Below are 25,410 nucleotides of genomic sequence, written 5' to 3'. Positions count from 1 at the left end.
GGCAGCCCCTTTCCAAAAAGCAACATTTGAACTTTGAATTTTAAAATGTCTGTAACACTTAGACCCTTGATCATGGTAAGAGCTACAGGGAGAAGGCCAGAGTGTGGCACTTGGTGAATATTTCCTTCGGGGAGCCAGCACAAACCCAACTTGTCAAATGTCCTCCTTCTGAATTATAGCCATTCTAAAATTATGAAATACTGAAGTGAAAATTAATTTTAATTCGGTAGTATATCAGTGTTATGTACTTGTCCTTTCAGCAGTTTTTTTTATTTCTTGGAACTTGACTTTATCTAATCAAACCCTCAATGCTAATGACATTTAGTCAATGTAAGTACCTTTGACATCTAAATCAGCTCATTACAAGATTGCTCCGACGTACTAGTGTTGCATAGAAAGTACAACACAGGAAAAAAATATATATATTTAGTTGCTCCAGCTGGATCACACCAGTGATTATGCAATTTTGGAGAAGATTTTTAGCTCCGGTTGTAAGTTTACTCGCTGAGCTGGAAGATTTGTTTTCAGACATTTTGTCACCATGCTAGGTAACATCATCAATGAGCCTCCAATGGAAATGCTGGTGTTCTGTCCCACTTGCTATTTATGTGCCTTGGTCTGTTATGGTGGGTGATATCACTTCAAGTTTTTTTTCTGAGAGGTTGGTAATTGGGGTTCAAATCTATATGTTTGTTAATGAGTTCTGGTTTGAATGCCAGAGCTATAGGAATTCCCATGTGTGTTTTTGTTTAACCTGTCCCAGGATGGATGTATTGTCCCACTCGAGCTGGTGTCCCTCTTCAACTCTGGGTATGGATAGTTGGTCATGTTTTTTGGTGGCTAGTTGGTGCTGCTGTATCCTGGTGGCTGGTTTTCTGCCAGTTTGTGTAATGTCATGTTTGCTGCAGTCCTTGCAGGGTATTTTGGATATGACATTGATTCTGGTTTTGTATATGACGTTGGTGCAGGGTCCTTTAAAATAATCAGGAACTGTTTGTATGGTAGTAGGTTTGTGGGCAACCATGATGCCGAAGGGCCAAAATAGTTTGGTCGTCATCTGAGATGTCTTTAATGAATGGCAGGGTGTGTTGTGCCTTTTTGTTTAGGTCTGTTGCATAGGAATTGGCGGCTGTGTTTATCGGGTACCTGTTGTTCCTGAACACATTGTATAACTGTTTTTCATTGGCTTCTCTTAGTTCCTGGGTGCTGCAGCTCGTTTAAATAATATCCGAATGCAGCTCCATTTGGGATGATTTGCTCCTGTAGTTGAGTATCTGAATCAGTGTGTGTGGCTTTCCTATAGATGCTGGTCTCTAGCGCTCCATTGGCTTTGCATTCTACCATGACGTCTAGGAAGGGGAATCTGTTGTTGTTCTTTTCCTCTTTTTGGTGAGCTTTGTACCAGTAAGGATGTTGTTTATGTGTTTGTGGGTTTCTTCTAATTTGTTGTGTTGTGTGATGACAAAGGTATCATCCACATAGCTGACCGAAAGCTTGAGCTGGATCATGGGCATGACTGCTTCTGCGAAGAGTTCTGATATCGGTGATCCCATAGGTGTCCCATTGATTTGTTTGTAGGTCTTGTCGTTGAAGGTGAAGTAGGTTGTGAGACACATGTCTACTTGTCTGAGGATGCTGTCTTTGCTGATAGTTTGTTCTGTCAAGTGTTTGTGTCCTAGCAGTGAGGTCAGTGTTTCTTTGGCTAGGATGATGCTTCCTGATGTGAATAAGACCGTCACATCGAAGGAAACCATGACCTTGTCGTCCTTTACTTTGGCATTTTTGATGTTCAGGGATTCCTGGGTAGAGTAGATGCATTGCTTTGAGTCTTCTACTAGGTGTTGCAGTTCCTTTCTAGTCTGTATGTCGATGTGAGGCCATGGGTCTGAGGGGGCTCTTTGTTTATGTACATTTGGTAATCCGAAGTAACTGGGTGTGTTGGATCCTTCGGGTTTCATTCTTTTGGAGGTCTGACTTGTTAATTTCACCTGTCTTGTGTAGTTTCCTCGGATGCTGTAATATGGTTTTCTAGCTGTGGAGTTGGGTCCATCGCCACCTGTTGGTCACGAGTTTGGTTTTTCAACGTATTGTGTTCTGTTCAGGATGACAGTCATGCGCCCTTTGCCTGCTGGTAGGATTACGATATTTGTCTTTTCTGAGTCCTTCTGGTGCTTTCCTTTTCAGCAATCCTACACAAAGTGGACTATAGTCATTCAAGAAGGTGGCACATCACATCCAATGGCAAAAATGCTTCCCTGAAGCAATGCCCAATATCTGTTAATCTGTATTGCTGCTCTGCTGTTCTGTGAATATGTTCTTGTGGAACATCAATGGCTCATGGTTCTCATTGATTATGATATCAAACAGTACTCAGCAGAGAGAGAGAGATGCTGAAGTTGATTTGAATTTGCCAGGTGGGGGACAGAATTTCTTCATTTGAAAAATCAGTGCCTTTTCTGTGGAGAAGTATGGTTTTAAAAAATTGGTAAGGTAACGCAGTTTCCCTCATCCCCAAGCAGGTATTCAAATCCTCATGAACTTTATGGGAAAACCATTTGAGCTGTGCCCCTGATAAATGTCATACTGCTGCTTAACTTGCCTTTGTAAGATCACCTTTTTTTTGAAATACTTCCAACATATTTGTATCCTTCCTTAAATACGAAAGCCATTCCAGTATAAATTACGTCAGATGTGTCAGGCATATGCTGCACAACAGAAGCATCACCTTTCTACTTTCTATTTAGTCACCATTGCAATAAACAAGAACATTCTATTAACTTTTCTTACTACTTGCTTTAACTACATGTAGGCATGGTGATTCTTGCATCCAAATTTCTCTGCAGCTCAGAGCTCTGCAATTTCTCACAATTTAGATCAATCTTTTTTTCACTTAAAAAAAAGTTGACAATTTCACATTTTCCCATATTATGTCATTGGAAGATCTTTGCCCACAAACCTACCTATAGTCATTGTGGCTTCCGCTGTACACTTCACACCTTTTGTTTTTCTACCTATCTTTGTGTTGGTAGCAAACTTTAACAAAAGGGTCTTCCATTCCTTTATTCAAGCTCAGAGTCAGAGAGCATGGAAACAGACCCTTCATCCAATCAATCCATGCTGCACCTAATCCCAACCTAAACTAGTCCCACCTGCCTGCTCCTGGCTCATATCCCTACAAACTTTTCCTATTCATGTACTTATCCAAATGTCTTTTAAACGTTATTATTCATTTATATAAACTGTAATCAAACAGCCAAGGCTCCAGCACTGACCTTTGTCACATCGTGCTTGTTATGCTTTGCCAACCAGAAATTTATTTTTCACAATAACCTTTTGTTTGAAGGGCTGAAGTATGTTTGGGTAGTCTGAAGGCATGTGTTATTGTGGTGGCAAATTCCTGCCAAAAGTTCATATTACCAGTTTCATTTGATCTTCAGCTAGAGTTTCCCACTTATTGTGATTTAATCTTCTGAGCTTTGTCTCTTTTGGCAGCATCATTGAAATGGATTTCACTGCTAGGTTTTTGGCATTATCTACCACCTCAAATTGCATATTTTTAGGGATATACCCAAGTCAGTGGAGCTTGATTAGCTTGAGCAAGTTTGCCCAAAATGGATGACTCCATTGGTCGTTAACTTTCGATATGATGTTAAAAATGCACCTTGCACATCAGAGATTTAATTGAGCCTTTTTTCTTGCTAGATGTAAATTGACCTGGCTTATTTGACATGTAGAATTGAGACTTTATGACTTTATAGATAAGCATCTTGATCCTATCCTTAACATTTCAAGAGAATATAATATTTCCTCTGAATTTAAACTCTTTCGGGCTCCAGTTATCTTTCTGGCAATTTCTCCAAGTCTAATATATGTATACACACATGAAGGTGTGAGGCCATTCTGTTACAGAGTCACAGAATATGTAATGGTGCAGAAGAAGGACAGACTGGCCCATTGGCTCTTCAAATGTGCACCATGATTTTGTGCCATTCTTCTGCCCTTTCCCTGAAGCCTTGCACAATATTTCTATTTATGTAATTATATAATGCTTGAATGTTTTGATAAAATGTGGCACCTGATTTCGAGGCAACCCACACCACCTGTTGCATTATAAGCCTTTCTCTCTCATTGCAAAACCTTTTTAATCAGTGTCTCATTCCTGATCCTCTTTGAGCGGGAATGGTTTCTACCTGTCTGCTCTATCCAGATCCCTCATAATTTTGAAAACTTCAAAAATCTCATTTCAACCTTCTCATTTCCAAGAAAAACCGCTCCAATTTTTCAAATCCATCTTCATAACTGAGTTTTCTAATCCCTAGAACTACTATCCTAAACCTCTTCTGCAGTCTCCCTAATGCTTTCACATCCTTCCTCAGGTATGGTGTCCAGTATTGTGGGGTACACAATATTCCAGCTGAGGTCTAGTCAGTGTATTGTGTAAGTTTGTATAATCTCCCTGCTCTTGTACTTTTATGCATGTATTAATAAAACCTAGAATATTATATGATTTATTGATTGCAGTCTCCACCTGTCCTGCTGCCTTTTAATTCATTATGCACCTCTGTGTCCTTGCTCCTACTCGCCCTTTAGACTACACCCAAATTTTATGCTACCTATCCACGGGCTTTTTATGAAAATGTAACCCTTCTCATGTCATTGCATTGAACTTCACTTGCCACTTGTTTTCTCCTCCACCACAAAGTTGTCATTGTCCTTTTGATACTGTACACTCTTCGCCTCATGTTTACGGATTTCTATCATCTGCAAACTTTGAAGTTATCCCCTGTGCTCTAAGGTTAAGATCTAGGTAATAGGGTGGCACGTGGTTCATTGGTTAGCACTGCTGCCTCTCAGCGCCAGGGACCAGAGTTCAATTCTGGCCTGGGGTGACTGCCTGTGTGGAATTTGCACATTTTCCCCGTGTCTGCATTGGTTTCCTCCGGGTGCTCCAGTTTCCTCCCACATACTAAAAGTTGTGCAGGTTAGGTGATTTGGCCATGCTAAATTGCCCATAGTGTTAGGTCCATCTGTCAGGGGTAAACGTAGGCGAATGAGTCTGGATGGGTTACTCTTCGGAGGGTCGGTGTTGACTTGTTGGGCTGAAGGGCCTGTTTTCACGCTGTCGCGAACCTAATCTAATCTAATCATTTGAGCAAGGGTCCTAATAGTGAACTGTGATAAATTCTACTACAAATCTTTCTCCAGCCTGAAAATATCTGTTAAGCATTACTATTTCCTATTACTTTAGCCAATTTTATATCATGTTACTTCTGGCTGCTGAGCTGTATCATTTCTGAGAAGACTATTGTATGGCACTATGTCAAATGCCTTTTGGAAGACTATGTACACCACATCAACAGCAACGGCCTCATCAGCCTTCTGTTACATCTTTTGAAGGATCTCGTAAGTTAGTTAAACATGGTCTTCACTTAATACCGTAGGATCTCCCTAATTAGCCTACATTCATCCATGCAATTACTAATTTGATCCAAAAATAATCTTTCTGGAAGGCTCCATGCAACCAAAGTTAAACTCTTCAGACTTCTGTTTGCAATCTTTTTCAAACATAGGCATGATGTTTGCGCTACTGCAGTCCACTAGCACCATTGCTGAGTCCAGGGAAGACTTAAAAATATCACTAGTGCCTCTACAATTTTCACAGACTGTCTCTTCTTTCAGTATTCCTGAATGCACCTCATCTGGTCTTGGTGCCTTGTTAACTCTTAAGTGCCAGCAATTCATCCAGTGCTGTCTCCTCATCAATTCTGAACACTCTCACGACACATTTTTGTCCTTTGTCACCATGGCCTTGGTAGCATCTGCTTTGTAGATTAAGTATTCATTCAACACTTCAGCCATGCCCTTGTCACCATGTGTGTGAATCACCTCCTTGGTCCCTAGTTGATCCTACTATTACCATCCTTTTAATTTCTCTGACCCAATAGAAGATTTTGTGATTTGGCTTTTTGTTAGCTGCTGGTCTTTTTTGTTTTTATAACTTTTTTTTCTTTATCACATTTATTTGCTTCTTTAACTCTGTTGTGACATTTTATGTTCAGCTTTCTTCTCAATTGTATTTTCTACCTTTTTACATCTGTCCATAGTGGACTCTTGTTTCTTTAACTAAGTTTCTATTTCCTTTTTCATTCAAGAAGTTCTGGAGTTGTTTGTCCTACCCTCCTCCTCAAAAAGGGAGTATACCTTGACCGAATCCAAACCATTTTCTCTTTGAAGGCAACCCAATATTCAGCTACAATCTCATCTAACTGAAGTCAATTTTAAAGTTCATTCTTAAAGTGAAATTTTATAAAGAACAATTACTTTTTTTGAAGCATGATATTACTGGAGCACAGCTACAGAAATGTGATTTTTCACTTGCCACACCATGCAAATTGTGGTCTCCGAAATTACAGATGCAATGTTGGAATAATGAAGAGTGCTGTGGCTCTAGCTGCATGGGAAAAATATTGAAGTTATGTAAACTCATTAGTGAAGTATTGTTACAGCAGCATAATACTGAGATGGATTTGCTTCCAAATTCAGCTGCCTATAATACTTAATGTGATGAGAGAGAGTACAATTTTTTATACCAGCAAGATGTAATGGATCAATAAGTCACAAGCAAGTAATTTATACTGAAGTATCTTCTGTGATGCTACTCATAGCAACTGAGAATACTACTTTTACTTCATGTTTGCTTTGATGCTGTTAATTTCTGTAATTTGTGTTTATACCTAATGTTTTTATTTCTTTAAATGGGGGGTTATGGGGAGAATCCAACGTTTTTGAACTTATTGGTTTACTGCTATTGATATGACATTCACTTTTTAGAGCTCACTTTCCAAATAGTGTTGTAGCTGTTCCTAACAATAGTATTTCCCTCTGTTCCTTTTTGTTATTCTTGCCTGCCCTGGTTGATTCTAGTGTCTTGATACCTGTCTTCACTACAGCCAGCATAAAGTAGGGGTTAAAGCTTTGGCAGGCTTTCTTTGTGTCTACTGGCATTTGGAAGTGTAAGAGGCAACTTGTTTGAAACACACAGTTCAGTCCCACAGAAGGGTGTGGAGGCCAGGTCATTGAGCCTATTTGACACTGAAATAGGTTCTTGATTGTCAAAGGGATCAAGGATTACAGGGAGAAAGCAGGAAAATGAGGTTGAGAAACTTACCAGCCATGATTGAATGGTGGAGCAGACTCGATGGGCTGAATGTGTCTTATGGTCTTAAAATCATGAGGGGTCTTGCCAGGATAGATTCAGAAAGGGTTTTCTTTAATGGGCGAATCTAGAATTTTGCATCACTGTTTATAAAATTGGGAATTGCTCATTTTTAACCAGGATGAGAGAAACTTTATCTTTCTCCTCTGTGGGCCATGTGTCTTCAGAAATGTCTCTCTGAAAAGTGATGGAAGCAGAGTCCTTGAATATTTTTAAGGCAGATGGTTATGTTCTTGTTTAGCAGGAAGGTGAAAGGTATGTGGAGCAGATTTGTGGTTACAGTTGGATCAGGCAACATTGGAAGTGTCGCAGGCCTGAAGAACCGAATGACCTACCTTTCAGTGTAATTTGAGAGGAAAAATTAGCACTCATTTGGGCAAGGGAGCAAAGGAAGTGGCAAATGCAAACACAGTCTCTAACAAAAATAAAGAAACTCAGGTGGATATGTCTGGAGAAATAGACTTGAAGAATGCAGAAGTCATGTTAAACTTGAATAGAATCTTGTTCAGGCCACATTTGGATTTCTTTGTACAGTTCTGGTTGCCAAATCAGCAAAATAGTATAGAGGGTCCAAAGATGTAGCAAAAACAATTTAGAAAGTTGATGATATGTAAGTCAGTACCTTTTTGATGAACCAGATGAGTCTCTCCTAATAAAGGAGCAGGGACGTGTTGTTGCAGTTTTATACAGGGCCTTGGTGAGGTCCCATGTAGAATACTGTGTGCAGTTTTGGAATCCTTTTCTGAGGAAGGATGCTCTTGCTCTCGAAGATTTATCAGGCTGATTCCAGGATGGTGGGACTGTCGTATGAAGAAAGATTGACTAGGTTAGGATGTTTTTGCTGGAGTTCAGATGAATGAGGGGTTACCTCATAGAGACTTATAGGATTCTGGAAAAGCACAGCAGGTCCGGCAACATCAGAGGAGCAGGAAAATCGATGTTTTGGGCAGGAGTCCTTCATCAGGAATGAATCTCACTTTCTCTCACTCTCTTTCTCACTCGCTGTCTTTATTGCCCTCTTTGTTTCTCTCACTTATTTCTTCCCTCTCTCCCTCTTCCCCTCCCCTCCCCTCCCCCAGCTCACTTTCTTTCTGTCTTAATCTCTCTCTCATTCGCTTTCGCGCACTCTCTCTTGTGCTCTCCCTCCTGTTCTTTTCTCTCTTTCTCACGCGTGATCTCTCTCGTGCGCGCTCCCTCCCATTCTTATCTCTCTCGCCTTCATTCTCCCGCTCGTGCACTCACTCTCCCGTTCGCTTTCTCTTCCTTCCTTTCTTCCTCCCTTTCTCCCTCCCTTTCTCTCCCTCCCTTTCTCTCCCTCCCTTTCTCTCCCTCCCTTTCTCTCCCTCCCTTTCTCTTCCTCCCTTTCTCTTCCTCCCTTTCTCTTCCTCCCTTTCTCTTCCTCCCTTTCTCTTCCTCCCTTTCTCTTCCTCCCTTTCTCTTCCTCCCTTTCTCTTCCTCCCTTTCTCTTCCTCCCTTTCTCTTCCTCCCTTTCTCTTCCTCCCTTTCTCTTCCTCCCTTTCTCTTCCTCCCTTTCTCTTCCTCCCTTTCTCTTCCTCCCTTTCTCTTCCTCCCTTTCTCTTCCTCCCTTTCTCTTCCTCCCTTTCTCTTCCTCCCTTTCTCTTCCTCCCTTTCTCTTCCTCCCTTTCTCTTCCTCCCTTTCTCTTCCTCCCTTTCTCTTCCTCCCTTTCTCTTCCTCCCTTTCTCTTCCTCCCTTTCTCTTCCTCCCTTTCTCTTCCTCCCTTTCTCTTCCTCCCTTTCTCTTCCTCCCTTTCTCTTCCTCCCTTTCTCTTCCTCCCTTTCTCTTCCTCCCTTTCTCTTCCTCCCTTTCTCTTCCTCCCTTTCTCTTCCTCCCTTTCTCTTCCTCCCTTTCTCTTCCTCCCTTTCTCTTCCTCCCTTTCTCTTCCTCCCTTTCTCTTCCTCCCTTTCTCTTCCTCCCTTTCTCTTCCTCCCTTTCTCTTCCTCCCTTTCTCTTCCTCCCTTTCTCTTCCTCCCTTTCTCTTCCTCCCTTTCTCTTCCTCCCTTTCTCTTCCTCCCTTTCTCTTCCTCCCTTTCTCTTCCTCCCTTTCTCTTCCTCCCTTTCTCTTCCTCCCTTTCTCTTCCTCCCTTTCTCTTCCTCCCTTTCTCTTCCTCCCTTTCTCTTCCTCCCTTTCTCTTCCTCCCTTTCTCTTCCTCCCTTTCTCTTCCTCCCTTTCTCTTCCTCCCTTTCTCTTCCTCCCTTTCTCTTCCTCCCTTTCTCTTCCTCCCTTTCTCTTCCTCCCTTTCTCTTCCTCCCTTTCTCTTCCTCCCTTTCTCTTCCTCCCTTTCTCTTCCTCCCTTTCTCTTCCTCCCTTTCTCTTCCTCCCTTTCTCTTCCTCCCTTTCTCTTCCTCCCTTTCTCTTCCTCCCTTTCTCTTCCTCCCTTTCTCTTCCTCCCTTTCTCTTCCTCCCTTTCTCTTCCTCTCTTTCTCTTCCTCTCTTTCTCTTCCTCCCTTTCTCTTCCTCCCTTTCTCTTCCTCTCTTTCTCTTCCTCTCTTTCTCTTCCTCTCTTTCTCTTCCTCTCTTTCTCTTCCTCTCTTTCTCTTCCTCTCTTTCTCTTCCTCTCTTTCTCTTCCTCTCTTTCTCTTCCTCTCTTTCTCTTCCTCTCTTTCTCTTCCTCTCTTTCTCTTTTCCTCTCTTTCTCTTTTCCTCTCTTTCTCTTTTCCTCTCTTTCTCTTTTCCTCTCTTTCTCTTCCTCTCTTTCTCTTTTTCTCTCTTTCTCTCCCCACTCACCCTCCCAAACACTGACATGTCAGCTAATAGAATCTTTAAAACTGTTAGATGTTCTTAGAATGGGCATAGACAGAATGTGTTTTGTTTCTGAGGGAAAAGTTATGGTTTCAAGAAATCTATAGGGAATTTGGAAGGATTCACCAAAGAGCATTGAGAATATGGTGCCTGTACTGATGGAGTAGTTGTGGTAAATATCTTAAATTCATTTAATGAGAAGTGAAGCAAGCATGGTGGAGGGAGTAAAGGGTTACGCTGAGAAGTTGCAAGAATGAAAAGACGCACGAGAGACCAAACCTGTTAAACTGAATTGTCTGTTTGCATGTTAGTGGTGTTAATGTTTGACATATTCTCAAGTATTCATTAGAAAAACAGTCAGCATAAGCTCGTTCTAAAACATGGACAAGTATTTCTTATTAATTTTTAAGTAGCCCATTGTTGAGCACCTATGTCCTTTTTAGGCCACTTGTGCATTTAGTTATGTTTTGTTCATCTGAAATGTCTGTTCTCTTGCCACTTTCCAACACACATTTTTAAACAGTCCCTGCCAGCACTTTTCAGGTGATTGTGGGCGTCACGGTGGCACAGTGGTTAGCACTGCTGCCTCACAGCGCCAGAGACCCGGGTTCAATTCCCGCCTCAGGCGACTGACTGTGTGGAGTTTGCACATTCTCCCCGTGTCTGCGTGGGTTTCCTCCCACACTCCAAAGATGTGCAGGTCAGGTGAATTGGCCATGAGGTCAGGAAGAAGATTGCAGGTTAGGAAGGTGGTGCTGAGTTTGAGGGATTTGACTGAGACAAGGTGGGGGGAGGGAAATGAGGAAACTGGAGAAATCGGAGTTCATCCCTTGTGGTTGGAGGGTTCCCAGGCGGAAGATGAGGCGCTCTTCCTCCAACCGTTATGTTGCCATGGTCTGGTGATGGAGGAATCCAAGGACCTGCATATCCTTGGTGGAGTGGGAGGGGGAGTTGAAGTGTTGGGCCTACGAAGAGGCAGGCATAGCTGGGGCGCATGCGGGTGCCCATGGCTACTCCTTTTGGTTTGGAGGAAGTGGGAGGATTGGAAAGAGAAGTTGTTTCGGGTGAGGACCAGTTCAGTCAGTCGAAGGAGGGTGTCGGTGGAAGGGTACTGGTTGGTACGGCGGGAAAGGAAGGAGCGGAGCGCTTTAAGTCCTTCGTGATGGGGGATGGAGGTGTACAGGGCGCCTCCTCCTGCTGCCCCCTTGATCATGACCCCACCTCCCACCACCAAACCATCATCTCCCAGACCATCCAGAACCTCATCACCTCAGGGGATCTCCCATCCACCGCTTCCAACCTCATAGTCCCACAACCCTGCACCGCCCGCTTCTACCTCCTGCCCAAAATCCACAAACCTGACTGCCCCGGCCGTCCAATTGTCTCAGCCTGCTCCTGCCCCACCGAACTCCTCTTTGCAGACCTTGACACGGTCCTGTCCCCCTTAGTCCAAGAACTCCCCACCTACGTTTGAGACACCACCCACGCCCTCCACCACCTCCATGATTTTCGCTTCCCCGGTCCCCAACGCCTTACTTCACCATGGACATCCAGTCCCTGTACACCTCCATCCCCCATCACGATGCTTCTTCCTTTCCCATCATACCAACCAGTACCCTTCCACTGACACTCTATTTCGACTGACTGAACTGGTCCTCACCCTGAACAACTTCTCTTTCCAATCCTCCCACTTCCTCCAAACCAAAGGAGTAGCCATGGGCACCCGCATGCGCCCCAGCTATGCCTGCCTCTTCGTAGGAGATGTGGAACAGTCCATCTTCCACAGCAACACTGGCCCCACCCCCCACCTTTTCCTCCGCTACATCGATGACTGTATCGGCGCTGCCTCATGCTCCCACGAGGAGGTTGAACAGTTCATCCACTTTACCAACACCTTCCACCCCGACCTCAAATTCACCTGGACCGTCTCAGACTCCTCCCTCCCCTTCCTAGACCTTTCTATTTCCATCTCGGGTGATCGAATTGACACGGACATTTACTATAAACCGACAGACTCCCACAGCTACCTAGACTACACCTCCTCCCACCCTGCCCCCTGTAAAAACACCATCCCATGTTCCCAACTCCTTCGTCTCCGCTGCATCTGCTCCCAGGAGGACCATTCCAAAACCGTACCACCCAGATGGCCTCCTTCAAGGACCGCAATTTCCCCCCAGACGTGATCGATGATGCTCTCCACCGCATCTCTTCCACTTCCTGCTCCTCTGCCCTTGAGCCCCGCCCCTCCAACCGCCACCAGGACAGAACCCCACTGGTCCTCACCTACCACCCCACCAACCTCCATGTCCAACGTATCATCCACCGTCCTTTCCACCACCTCCAAACGGACCCCACCACCAGGGATATATTTCCCTCCCCTCCCCTATCAGCATTCCAAAAAGACCACTCTCTCCATGACTCCCTCATCAGCACCACACCAACCCAACCCAACCTCCACTCCCGGCACCTTACCCTGCAACCGCAAGAAATGCAAAACTTGCGCTCACACCTCCCCGCCCCTCCCCCCCCCCCAAGGCCCCAAGGGACACTTCCATATCCGCCACAAATTCACCTGCACCTCAACACACATCATCTATTGCATCCGCTGCACCCGATGTGGCCTCCTCTATATTGGGGAGACAGGCCGCCTACTTGCGGAACGTTTCAGAGAACACCTCTGGGACACCCGGACCAACCAACCCAACCACCCCGTAGCCCAACACTTTAATTCCCCCTCCCACTCCACCAAGGACATGCAGGTCCTTGGACTCCTCCATCGCCAGACCATGGCAACACGACGGTTGGACGAAGAGCGCCTCATCTTCCGCCTGGGAACCTTCCAACTACAAGGGATGAACTCCGATTTCTCCAGTTTCCTCATTCCCCCCCCGCACCTTGTCTCAGTCAAATCCCTCAAACTCATCACCGCCTTCCTAACCTGCAATCTTCTTCCTGACCTCTCCGCCCACACCCCCCACTCCGGCCTATCACCCTCACCTTGACCTCCCTCCACCTATCGCATTCCCAAAGCCCCTCCCCCATGTCCTCCCCCTCCCTACCTTTTTATCTAAGCCTGGTGGACACATTTTCCTCATTCCTGAAGAAGGGCTGATGCCCGAAACGTCGATTCTCCTGTTCTTTGGATGCTGCCTGACCTCCTGCGCTCTTCCAGCAACACATTTTCAGCTCTGATCTCCAGCATCTGCAGTCCTCACTTTCTCCTTCACCGATATAGAGAAGATCACATAAGAAACACCACTACCTCACCACTCCACCCTGTTCCCTCTCCCACGCTCCCCCCCCCCCCCCCCCCACCCCGCCCCTTAATCTGAAGCTCCCTTTACCCTCACTCTTTTAGTCCTGAAGAAAGGTTTAGACCCAAATGTTGGCTTCTCCACCTCCTGATGCTGCTTGACTTGCTCTGCTCTTCCAGCCTACTGCTTGTCACCTAAAGTTGGCTCTTCGATGCATTTGGCTCGAGCTTTAAGTTTGCACTGACTGGACAAATGTAAACTCCCGTAACATTTTATTATGCTCCTGTGGTCCAAACTTGCAACATGATTGTTCTCGAGCATTTTCTGAAGGGATTCTAAAACCAACTAGCAAGTTCGCCCTTCCACACCCAAACCAATATCTGTCTTGACAAACTCTGGTTTGATGTATGAAAATTGACAGTACTCAAAATGGATTGTTCATCACAAACATTTTAAGATTTGCCAGTTGAACAAGTAATCTGAAGTTCATTTTAGATGTCTAATATCACGAGCATATTTATTCCAGGAACATAGATTTGCTCCACTAATGGGTTGACTCAGGAGGGATATTTGTCGGGAACAGCATGCACAAGTTTGCATTTCTTTCAGCAATTTTTATTCTTCTCATCATAATCACCTCTGATTATATTAAATTGCACATTTCTAGGGCGCTTTGGGCTTTTCTTTTATATGTAATCTTATATAACCTTTCTCTTCATTTGTGGTGTTGTCGCGCAAAATTGGCAAACTGTTACCATTGGGAACAATGAGAAGAGCTCATTCTAAATAAAAGATCTATTCTTTGCTCTCATTACTTAAAATGTAAGAACTTCACTTGATTTTGGATCTTTAGGAGTGTTTCAGTTGCTATTGTAATGCTTGGAGAAAGTGAGGACTGGGTGAAGGGCTTATGCCCAATATGTCGATTCTCCTGCTGCTCGGATGCTGCCTGACCTGCTGTGCTTTCCCAGCAACACACTCTCACTATTGTAATGCTCTCTCAGCTGCTCCTCAACCTCTAAACTTCAGTTCATCTAAAATGCAAAGCTATCTTGTCACATGCACCAAGTTGTTCTTATCCATCACTACTGTCCTTGCTGACCTACAGTGGTTCCTTTGATTGTAATCATCAATCCTGACTGACTTCCCCTCCAACTTTCCCCTGATCTCTGCTCCACTAACTCTGACGTTTTCATCATCATCATCTTCTTCCCCCTCTGCCCATAATTGGTGATTATGCTTTAAAGCTGACGTAACCCCTGCTCAAGGATTCCTTCAAATGTCCCTGGTAAACTCCTCTGCATTTTAACCTCCTTTCCCTTCGCTAATAAATCTTCAAGTGAAACCTCTTTCACCAAGCTGTCAGTCAGATTGTTAATATTTCTCTTTCCGATTTATCCTTCAGCTAAGTACTTTATGGTGTTAACTAACTTTTTACAGCAAGTATTAGTATAGACTATTTTTAGCTCTCGGAAGAAGAAAGTTTGATGTTTATTTCTTTAGTCACGAGATATAATGTTTGCTTATGATATTTTAAATATTATCTTCAGGTACCCTGTGCCTGTTGAGTTAATGATCCAGGGGTTAGAAATGTAGTTCTAAGCAAGATGCTGTAATATCTTGGAACTGGTTTCAAGCTGGCAGCTAATAAAACAAGGTACAGGGGAACCTCAATTTTCCGAACATGATGGGCGGACACTATTTCGTTTGGATAATAGATTATTCGGTTAATCTATTAAATGCCTTTCCTCTGGGGCTTAGAGTTTTTAAAGTCTGCTTCTCGTTCAGGAGACTGCAGTACTACACAGGCTGCGAGGCCCCGCCCCCAAAACCCATGCAACACTGTCCCCCACCTCCAACACTGCCTGCCCACCCCGCCTCCTCAACCCAGTTCAACACCGTGCCCCCCCTCCTCAACCCTGTCCTAAACCACCACCCTGCTTCCAACACCACCCTCCTGCCCCCAACACAACCACCGACCCCGTCCATCCTCGCACACATCCTCTGGGGCAGCTGTACTGAATACCAACGACAAGACTGCTGCAGTTGCCTTTGTGGGGTAAGTCTCCAAACCGTGCACGTGTGCGCGCGCGCACACACACGCCCACCCCACACACCACTTTTTACTGCAACTTTTTGACAGGTTCCACCTTTGCCCTGTACAGGACAATGTTGGAGAGATTATGTGGGGTAGGGGATGTTTAGGGTACACCCCTGTGTATAACTCCAGGGAAAGTGTGAAAGAGAGAGGGGGGGGGGGGGGGGGAGGTCAGTCATTTGGAGACAGTGCCTGTTTAATCACTGTGAACAAAAGATGCAATCACTGTTGGAAACATGTCTTTAATGTAATGTTTCCATCGGGACCTGGAAATCTCCTTTGGATAATCTGATTTTCGGATAATTGGTATTCGGGTAATCGAGGTTCCTCTGTACGTACTTAGCTTTCATGAAGCTGTAAGTGCATCCACAAATTGTTTTCTTTGTCTCAGTTCGAGACAATTTTCATTTCAGTTTATATTCACTTTAATTGTCCTCTCTAGGTCAATACTGCCACAATCATGCAGCGCTTATTTAGTGCAGTCCAGGAGCATTACTTTTCTAGTTCGTAATAAGAATTTTCACTCGAGCGAGATACAGTAGATTCTTGTATTATTGCAACATATTGAACAGACTTCTCTGCCTCCAGATTTGCTGCCATATCTCTCTTTGATATCCTTTTTGCTCAAATTTATTTGGGCCTGATGTTATATACGGATTATTTCTTCAATTATTTATACAGTTGCTTTGCAAGGTCAACTTGTTTGAAAATCTCTAGTTGAAGTAAGAAGATGGTGAATAATCTTAAATTTATTCAATCCATGTGGTGAACAGGATCCCACAATATAGTCGATGTTTGTGTAGGACTAGATTCACTTGTAGTCAGACTAGCATATATGTGTTAAAAGCAAGCTGTGTCTGAACATGAAGATGAATGAAATAGGAGCAAAAGTAGTCCATTCAAACTCCTTGAGCTTGTTCCATCATTTAGTAAGATTAGGTTTAATCGGTTTGTATTTCGAATTCTGCATTCCCACCTATGCCTGAATATTTTAATTCACTTGCATGTTGAGAATCCATCTATATTTGCCTTAAAATTTATTTCATGACCCAGCCTTCACTATTTCCTAAGGTGGAGAACTCTCAAGTGGCACAACACTCTGTTTTCATTTTTAAGGATTGGGATTCCAATGTTAGGAACATTTCCAGAAACTACCCTATGTTGCATCAGTGGCTGATGTGCAGAGCCATCTTTGAGAGGGTGGGCAATTATTGCCCCATATGGTACCTCCAGTTAAGCAGAATTCGCTGTCTTTTGAGTGGAGACTTAATTGATCTGATGGTGAGCCGGTTCCTGGTTAGCTATGAGAAGGTCACCTCTATCCATCAATTGGGTTTGAACTCAACTGGAGTTCAAGATTACTAGTCTGGCAAGTAACATCATCATCATCATCATCACCAATGCATCATCTTTGCCTTCTGCTTGTTTGAGGAACTGTAAATGATTTTGCTGCTTTCTTTTTTGAAATTTCCCATTATCTTGGTTGGTAAATTATATTTAGACTTGGCCTTTAGATATTTGGCTGCAGTTTAGCAGATTAATATTTTGCAAGAATTCCCTTGCAGCAGTTTCCTGCACAACAAGTGACCATTCCAAATCTGACGCACTCCGTGTGCAATGCTATTTAGGTCCTAATTAAAGAATAAATCTTTTCTCCTTTGTCTGACGGATGCAAGTCATTCTACACTAATAATGCAGCAACTTCCTTCCTGGTAATGTGAGATGCAAGATCTGGTGACTGCAAAAGTACTGCTAACCACTCCCAAAATATTTAAATATGCTTTGATTGTAACAGACCTGCCTACAGCTAAGCTGGCAGTAACTCAGCCAGATCAGGAAACCTAGGCCTAAGTGTTTTAAGAACCCACTGTGGTTAAATTCCATGTCTCACCGTAATTTGGTACAGCTGTTGAGGAGAGGTTGGTCTGGTCTTCAATCTGAAAGGAGAAAGCCAAGTTAGATTCAGCAAACCCACACCATGTGATTTGTCCAATAATGTGCATGACTGACTCCCACTCTAAAATGAATCTTGCATTTAAATGAAATCCAGAAAGCCTTGTCAATTGTTTTCAGATATACTTCATAAACTGAAGTTATTCAAAGCGTTAAGTTGAGCCATGTCATTTTTAACCTCTAAGGAAGATTGGTGGGATTAATTAAATTCTGTAGCTAGAAAAGACGAGCTGGAGGAACTACAGATAATGTTAGATAAGTTAATAGTTCTTTTTATATAGATTCTTTTTCATGGAGCACCTAATTTCTATAAGATGTAAATGTGTTCTAAATAATATATGCATACTTGAACAAGTAAATATATAATTAATAGTAAATTAAAACTAAGGTATAATGTGAAAATGCCTTTTGAAGAAGGAATACGTTTTTATTAGCAGGCAGAGATACAAGAACTAAAGTAATTAGCAGTTGTATTTTCCTTTCATTGTTTGTCACTGTTGGGTAAATGTGAGGGAGCGCATGGTGAAAAACAAAGGACACCTGTGTTATCTGGAATAAGGTAAAGGCCCAAAAAGTATGTGAGCACTGTTTAGATCTGAGTTGATGATTGTAGTGCCCATGTTGATTAAGGATACTTGTCCTGTGTTTTATTTGCAACTGCATCTGTAGGTTTTACCTGAGAATCTTACCACTGTCTTAAACTGCGGTAACACTTATACTCAGTATCTTCAGAAGTAGAACTTGTTTGTTTGTTTGTTCAAGTTTAAAGATTCAAAATAAGCTAATAATTTGACAGTGGATTAATAGTGGGTGGACGACCATTTGCACTTGTCATGTTTCACAAAAGAACGCGGCAGTCCCTTTTGAAGCACTGCCACCCAATTCATATAGTTTTTTTGACAACTCAAATTGGCACATTCTGCCATGTCGAATTGCTATTTCTAAGGCAGCTCCTTCAACTAATTTACACATTAGTATCGAGGATTGAATCTGTTATGCAAAATAAGATCATGAGCATGATGTCTTGCAGTGAATATTTTGGAGTTTCTGCAGGGGCCTCTGTCAATCTTTATTTCTGTGTCTGTTGGATTGTGGTAATTATCTGTGTTTTTAGGTTTTCAATCTCTTGCATTCTCCATTCACCATAGCTGCAGATCTGTAGGGGATTACCATGTTCCCACAGCTGTAGATTTTGGGGTTATGGCTATTTAATCTATTAAGTATTTCACTTTCAATTTCAAACTTCAACTGTAAGCCAAGATTTATTTGCAAAGACACAGACCTCTTCTCCCATGGCTGTGCTAACAACATAGTCTCCCCTCGCAGCCATACCTCCTGCCACCTTTTCTTATTTTAGGTCCAGTGGAACTAGGAACGTAGAAATGTTAAGTAGTGAGAAAAAAAGAGCAAGGAAAGCAGCTGATGCTATTTTTCACATTTGTATCTATGGGAAACTAGGGAATCCAATAGAAATGGAAAAAGACCACTCAAACTATGTTTACAAGCTAGCAGAATGGTCGCCTTCCTTTTCTTGTTGCAGTTACACAACATTGCCAGAGTTACTATGTCTAATTATAGCAAAGCAGCAGCAATGAACCAACAATATAAGTACACATTTTGCTGATTTTTGTGTGTAATTCTAATGAGCCACTCTGCTCGATTTGTCCACACTAGTATTCGTGCTGTACTCCAGCCTACTTCTGTCTTTGTTATCCACCTCTTTCAGTACCTATCCCCTTTATCCTCTTATACTTATCTAGCCTTAATTTTAATGCATCTACAGTAAGTTGTCACCTGAAGTTGTGGTTGAGTTCCTTAAAATCAAGACTTTAGTTGATACAACTTCCCATGGATTTTGATATTCAGTCTGCAGTTGCATGCTGTAAGATATTGTTTTGTCCTGGGAAAAAAATAACATGAGTTGAGATACTCCACTGTATGTGGATTCACCCTAAAATATGACAATTCAGTATATCATGTTGTATGATACAAACACCCCTGCATTTTAAGAGTGACCAAGCTCCATCTAGTGGCAGATGTTAATTAGTGCAGGGAACTGCTGAGTCCCACCATTAGATTGTGCTCTGTCAGTTCAAATGGAAGCCAAGGAAAAGGAACAGTTGAAAACAAACATACAACTTAGAACATTACAGCGCAGTGAAGGCCCTTCGGCACTCAATGTTGCACTGACCTATGGAACCAATCTGAAGCCTATGTATCCTGCGCTATTGTATTTTCATCTATGTGTTTATCCAATGACCATTTAAATGAGCTTTACGTTGCTGAGTCTTCTACTATTGCAGGCAGTGCGTTCCATGCCTCTAATATGAGTCAAGAAGCTACTTCTGACATCTGTCCTATATCTATCACCCCTCAATTTCCAGGTATGTCCCCTCATACGAGCCATCACCGTTCAAGGAAAAAGATTCTCACTGTCCACCCTATCTAACCCTCTGAATATCTTGTATGTCTCAATTAAGTCGCCTCTCAACCTTCTTCACTCTAACAAAAACAGCCTCAAGTCCCTCAGGCTTTGCCTCCACACCAGGCAACATCCTGGTAAATTTCTTCTGCACCCTTTCCAAAGCTTCCACACCCTTCCTATAATGTGGTGACCCAAACTGTACACAATATTCCCAAGTGCAGTTGCTCCAGAGTTTTATACAGCTGCAGTATGATCTCGTGGCTCCGAAGCTCAATCCCTCTACCAATAAATGCTAACACACTGTATGTCTTCTTAACAACCCATCTTTCAGAGATCTATGCACATGAACACTCAGATCTCTCTGGTCATCTACATTACCAAGAATTTTACCATTAGCCCAGTACTGTTTTTATTGCTGTTGTTCCTTCCAAAGTGAATCACCTCTCACTTTTTGGCATTAAACTCCATTTGTCACCTCTCAGTCTAGGTCTGCAACTTATCCATGTCCCTCTGTAACCTGGAACATCCTTCAGTACTGTCCACAACCCCACCGACCTTAGTGTCATCTGCAAATTTACTAACCCATCTTTCTGCGCCCTCACCTAGGTCACTTATAAAAATGACAAACAGCAGTGGCCCCAAAACCGATCCTTGCGGTACACCACTAGTAACTGAACTCCACGATGAACATTTCCTATCAACCACCGCCCTGTCTTCTTTCAGCCAGCCAATTTCTAATCCAAACCGTTAAATCACCCTCAGTCCCATTTTTTGTGCAATAAGGTTTTGTGGGGAGCCTTTATCAAACACCTCGCTGAAATCTATATACACCACATCAATAGCTTTACCCCCATCCACCTGTTTGGTCACCATCTCAAAGAACTCAGTAAGGTTTTTAAGGCATGACCTACCCTTCACACAACCGTGTTGGCTATGCCTAATCACCACCTTCTCTAGAGGATTATAAGTCCTATCTCTTATAACCTTTTCCAACACTTTACCCACAAAAGCTCACTGGTCTATAATTACTTGGGATGTCTCTACTCCCCTTCTTGAACAGGGGGACAACATTGCTATCCTCCAGTCTTCTGGCACTGCTCCTGTAGACAATGAAGCCAAAGGTCCTCGCTGGCTTCCCAGAGAATCCTCTGATAAATCCCATCCATCCCAGGGAATTTATCTATTATCACACTTTTCAGAATTGCTAACACCTCCTCCTTATGAACCTCAATCTTATCTAGTCTAATAGCCTGTATCTCAGTATTCTCCTTGACAACATTGTCTTTTTCTAGTGTGAGTACTAACGAAAAATATTATTTAGTACTTCCTCATCTCCTCAGACTCCATGCACAATTTCCCACTACTGTCCTTAATTGGCCTTAATCTTTCTGTAGTCATTCTTTTATTCCTGATATACCTATGGAAAGCCTTGGGGTTTTCCTTGATCCTATCTGCCAATGACTTATCTGCAAATGCCTCTTGGCTCTTATTAGCTCTCTTTTCAGATCTTTCCTGGCTAACCTGTAACTCTGCAGCATCCAACTGAACCCATGTCTCATCCTAACATAAGCCTCCGCCTTCCTCTTGAAAAGAGGTTCAACTTCTTTAGTAAACCACGGCTCCCTCACTCTACCATTTCCTGCCTAACCGATACATACTTATCAAGGACCTGCAGTAGTTGTTCCTTGAATAAGCTCCACGTTTCATTGTGCCCATCCCCTGCAGTTTCCTTCCCCATCCTACGCATCCTAACTCTTGCCTAATTTCACCATAATTGCCTTTCCTCCAGCAATAACTCTTGCCCTGTGGTATATACCTATCGTTTTCCATTGCTATAGTAAACATAGCTGAGTTGTGATCAGTATCACCAAAGTGCTCACCTACCTCTAAATGTAACACCTGACTGGGTTCATTACCAGTACCAAATCCAATGTGACCTCGCCCCTTATTGGCTTGTCTACATACTGTGTCAGGAAACCCTCTTGCAAACATTGGATAAAAACTGGCCCATCTAAAGTATTCGAACTATAGTACTTCCAGTCAATATTGGAAAAGTTAAAGACCCCCATAACAACTACCCTGTCACACTCACTCCTATCCAGAATTATCTTTGCTATCCTTTCCTGTACATCTCTGGAACTATTCGGAGGCCTATAGAAAACTCCCAATAGGGTGACCTCTCCTTTCTTGTTTCTAACCTCAGCCTATACTATCTCAGTAGATGTGTCCTCAAGCGTCCATTCTGCCACCGTAATACTGTCCTTGACTAACAATGCCACACTTCCAACACCATCTTCCCCCCCCCCCCCCCCTTACAGTTACTGAGCTGCCCAAATATGACCTTGACTGAGTTCTTACATCTGATGACTTGCATGCAGTGTCAACCTGAAAATGATGACTTGACATGACTAAAACAAAACAAGTCCTAATGGTAAAATAACATTAAAGTGAAACAACATTAAATGGAGTTACATTCTGAGTACTGTCACTTTACACCATGTGGTGTCAAATTCCACATTCTCACCATTCTGAGTAAAGATGGTGTGTTTGAATTTCCCACTTGATTTCTTAGTGAAGTCTTATTATCCTGTTACTCCGATAGAACACTGATTTCTGTCAAGCCTTTTATAGATATTTTCTAAGCAACTTATTCAGAAATGTAATTACATACCTGTGGAGCAGATGAGACTTGAACTCTGTTCTCCTGTCTCACACTACCATTGCATCGCAGGAACCCATTAAACCTTATAAAATTTTGTAAGATATCCATTACATCATACCTTGGCCTTCTGTTTTTCAAGAGAAGAAACTGTGTCTGTCTCTCCAGTGTTATAATCTCGAACGGAACCAACACTATAAACAATGGCAAGTAGGATTGTATGAACACAACAAAAATGTCTCAACATTTTTTATTCCTTCATGAGATGTGGGTGTTTCTGGCTGTGCCAGCATTTATTGCCTATCCCTAATTGTCCTGTAGGAGTTACTGGTGAGTTACCGCATTGAACTGCTACAATCTTTAAGGTATAAGAACACCACAATTTGACTGAGTGACAGTAAGGGAAAGGTACTGATCATCCATGTCAGGAAAGAGTACATCAGGATTTGGTATTCCCATGCATCTGCTGTCCTCCTTCTAGGTGGTAGAGATCACTGGTTCTGGAAGGTACTGAATAAGGAGCCAAGGTGAGTTCCTGCAGTGTATTTTGTATTAGGTACAGATATGTGTCACTGTGCACTAGGTTAGGAAGGGATTGGTTGCCAGTCAGGTGGACTTTTTTGCCTTGGTTAGTATCACGCTTTTGAGTGCTGTTGGAACTGCTCTCATCCAGGCAATGGAGATTATTCCATCACACTGTTGAGCCTTGTAGATGGCAAACAGCTGGTGGGGAAATTAGATGAGTTAAATACCAGAGAAATCCAAGCCTCTGGAACCACAATGCTTACTTGGTAAAGCTATCATAGTTTCTGATCAATAGTAATCCCATGGCATTAATAATGGGAGATTCCGTGATGGTAATGCTACAGATGTTCAAGGAGATATGGGTAGTTTCTTGTGTGTTCTCTCTGTCTCTCTGTGTCTTGCTTGCTATCTCACTGTCTCTCGCGCTGTCTGTCTCACAATCTTGCTCTCGCGCGCTGTCTCATGCGCGCTCTCCCTCTGTGTCTGTCTGTCTGTCTCTCTCATGGCTCTGGCTCTCTCTCTCTCCTCTTTTTTCTTTCTTTCTCTCTTTCTCTCTTTTTCTCTCTCTTTCTCTCTCTTTCTCTCTCTTTCTCTCTCTTTCTCTCTTCTTTCTCTCTTTTTTCTCCCTTTTTTCTCTCTTTTTTCTCTCTTTTTTCTCTCTTTTTTCTCTCTTTTTTCTCTCTTTTTTCTCTCTTTTCTCTCTCTTTTCTCTCTTTTCTCTCTTTTCTCTCTGTCTGTCTCGCACTCTCTCTGTTGTTGAGCTGATCATTGGGAGCCAAAGCTGCGTATTATCCAGATTTTGTTACAAATGCATATGGTTAAGTTGGTGTCTGAGGATTGATGAATGTTGCTGAACTTGACAATCAACGGCCATATTTCCCACTTCTGACCTTATGATGGGGAGAAGGTTGTTCACAAAGCATTTGAAAATGGCTGTGCCTAGGACACTATCCTGAGAAGCTCCTGCAGAGATGTTCTGGGGCTGAGATAATAACCATCTTCCTTTTTGTGCTGGATATGACTGCAATCAGTAGACAGTTTTCTCTGATTCCTGTTGATTTCCAGGTTTGCCAGGAATCTTTGTTCCCACACTCTGTCAACTGCTGCCGTGATATCAAGGCTAATCACACTTGTCTCACCTCTGGGATTCCCCTCTTCCCTTCATGTTTAGACCAAGGCTGTAATGAATTCAGGAGCCAGGTAAACCTGGCAGAATCCAAATTGAACACCAGTGAGTACGTTATTCCTATATAAGTGCTGCTTGATAGCATTGTTGGTGACAGCTTCCATTACTATGCTGATCAAGAGTAGGCAGATAGGGCAGTAACTGGCTGTATTGGGTTTGTTCTGCTTCTTGTGCATAGGACATACCTGGGCCATTTTCACTATTGTTGGGTAGATAGCAGTGTGGTCGTTGTACCAGAACAGCTTAGCTAAAGTTGTGATAAATTCTGGAGCACAAGTCTTCAGTACTATTGCTGGAATATTGTCAGGGCCCATGGTCTTTGCAGTATGCAGTAGCTCCACTAGTTTCTTAAAATCTCGTGGAATGAATGTATTTGGTTGAAGAGTGGCATCTCTGATGTCAGAGACATCCTGGAGGACACTGATGAATTGTTCACCCGATCCTTCCAGCTGGTGTGCTGGCCTTCCCCATCACTAAAGAAGGACACACTTGTGGTCTATCCTCCACTGTTCATGACTGAGAAAACTGCTCAGCTTCTATTTGATCCGTTAGCCCACTTGGTCCAGCTGCTTCTGATGTTTGGCATGCAAGTAGTCTTGCGATGTAGCTACATGAAGTTGGCACCCTTAATCCTAGGTGTGTCCGATATTGTTTCTGGTATGCCTGCCTACTCTCTTCACTGAATTAAGATCAATCTTGTAGCATGACATCAGTGCTGAAGTGGGATATACGTTCATAAGATTACAGGTTAAGGTTGTGTATAATTCTGCTTCTCCTGATGGCTGACAGTGCCACGTAGCTGTCTAATCTTGATTTGCTAGGTCTGATTGCAGTCTCGAGAATGTGGTGCTGGAAAAGTACAGCAGGTCAGGTAGCATCTGAGGAACAGGAGAATCGACGTTTCTGGCATGAGCCCTTCATCTGATTGTGGTCTGGGCCATTTAGTGGTAGTGCCATACAACATGACTGTGAAAACCCTCTTTGTGAAGGTGGGATTTGGTCTGTACAAGAACTCTGGTGTGGTGATAACTCCTCCTGATACTTTCATGGGCAGTTATAACTGCAGCAAACAGGATGGTGAGGGTCAGGTGAATAAGACTTTGCTAATGGTTACTTCCCTCGCCATCCTAGTGCAGACTTTGTCTAGTAAGACATGACCAGTCTGGTCAACAGAGGTACTGTCATGCTGTCTTGGTGATGGACATTGAAGTCCCTCAAACAGAATACAGTCTATCTGTGCGCTTGCAACCTTCAGAGCGTTCTCAAAGTGGTACTCAGTGTAGAAGAGCTCTGAATTCTCAGCTGAGCAAGGGTGATTCACGGTCACCAGCC

At 43.0% G+C, this 25,410-nt stretch overlaps 1 protein-coding gene across 3 annotated transcripts in view; it reads left to right on the top strand.

The window, feature by feature from the left end:
• Positions 1 to 25,410, top strand: part of pcmtd1 (protein-L-isoaspartate (D-aspartate) O-methyltransferase domain containing 1) — an 83,735-nt gene that overhangs the window by 43,665 nt on the left and 14,660 nt on the right. The window lies entirely within an intron of this gene.

The sequence above is a fragment of the Chiloscyllium punctatum genome, chromosome 5, assembly GCF_047496795.1.
Source record: "Chiloscyllium punctatum isolate Juve2018m chromosome 5, sChiPun1.3, whole genome shotgun sequence".
In the NCBI taxonomy this organism is placed as follows: domain Eukaryota; kingdom Metazoa; phylum Chordata; class Chondrichthyes; order Orectolobiformes; family Hemiscylliidae; genus Chiloscyllium; species Chiloscyllium punctatum.
This window is presented reverse-complemented; position numbering and strand designations above follow the sequence as displayed.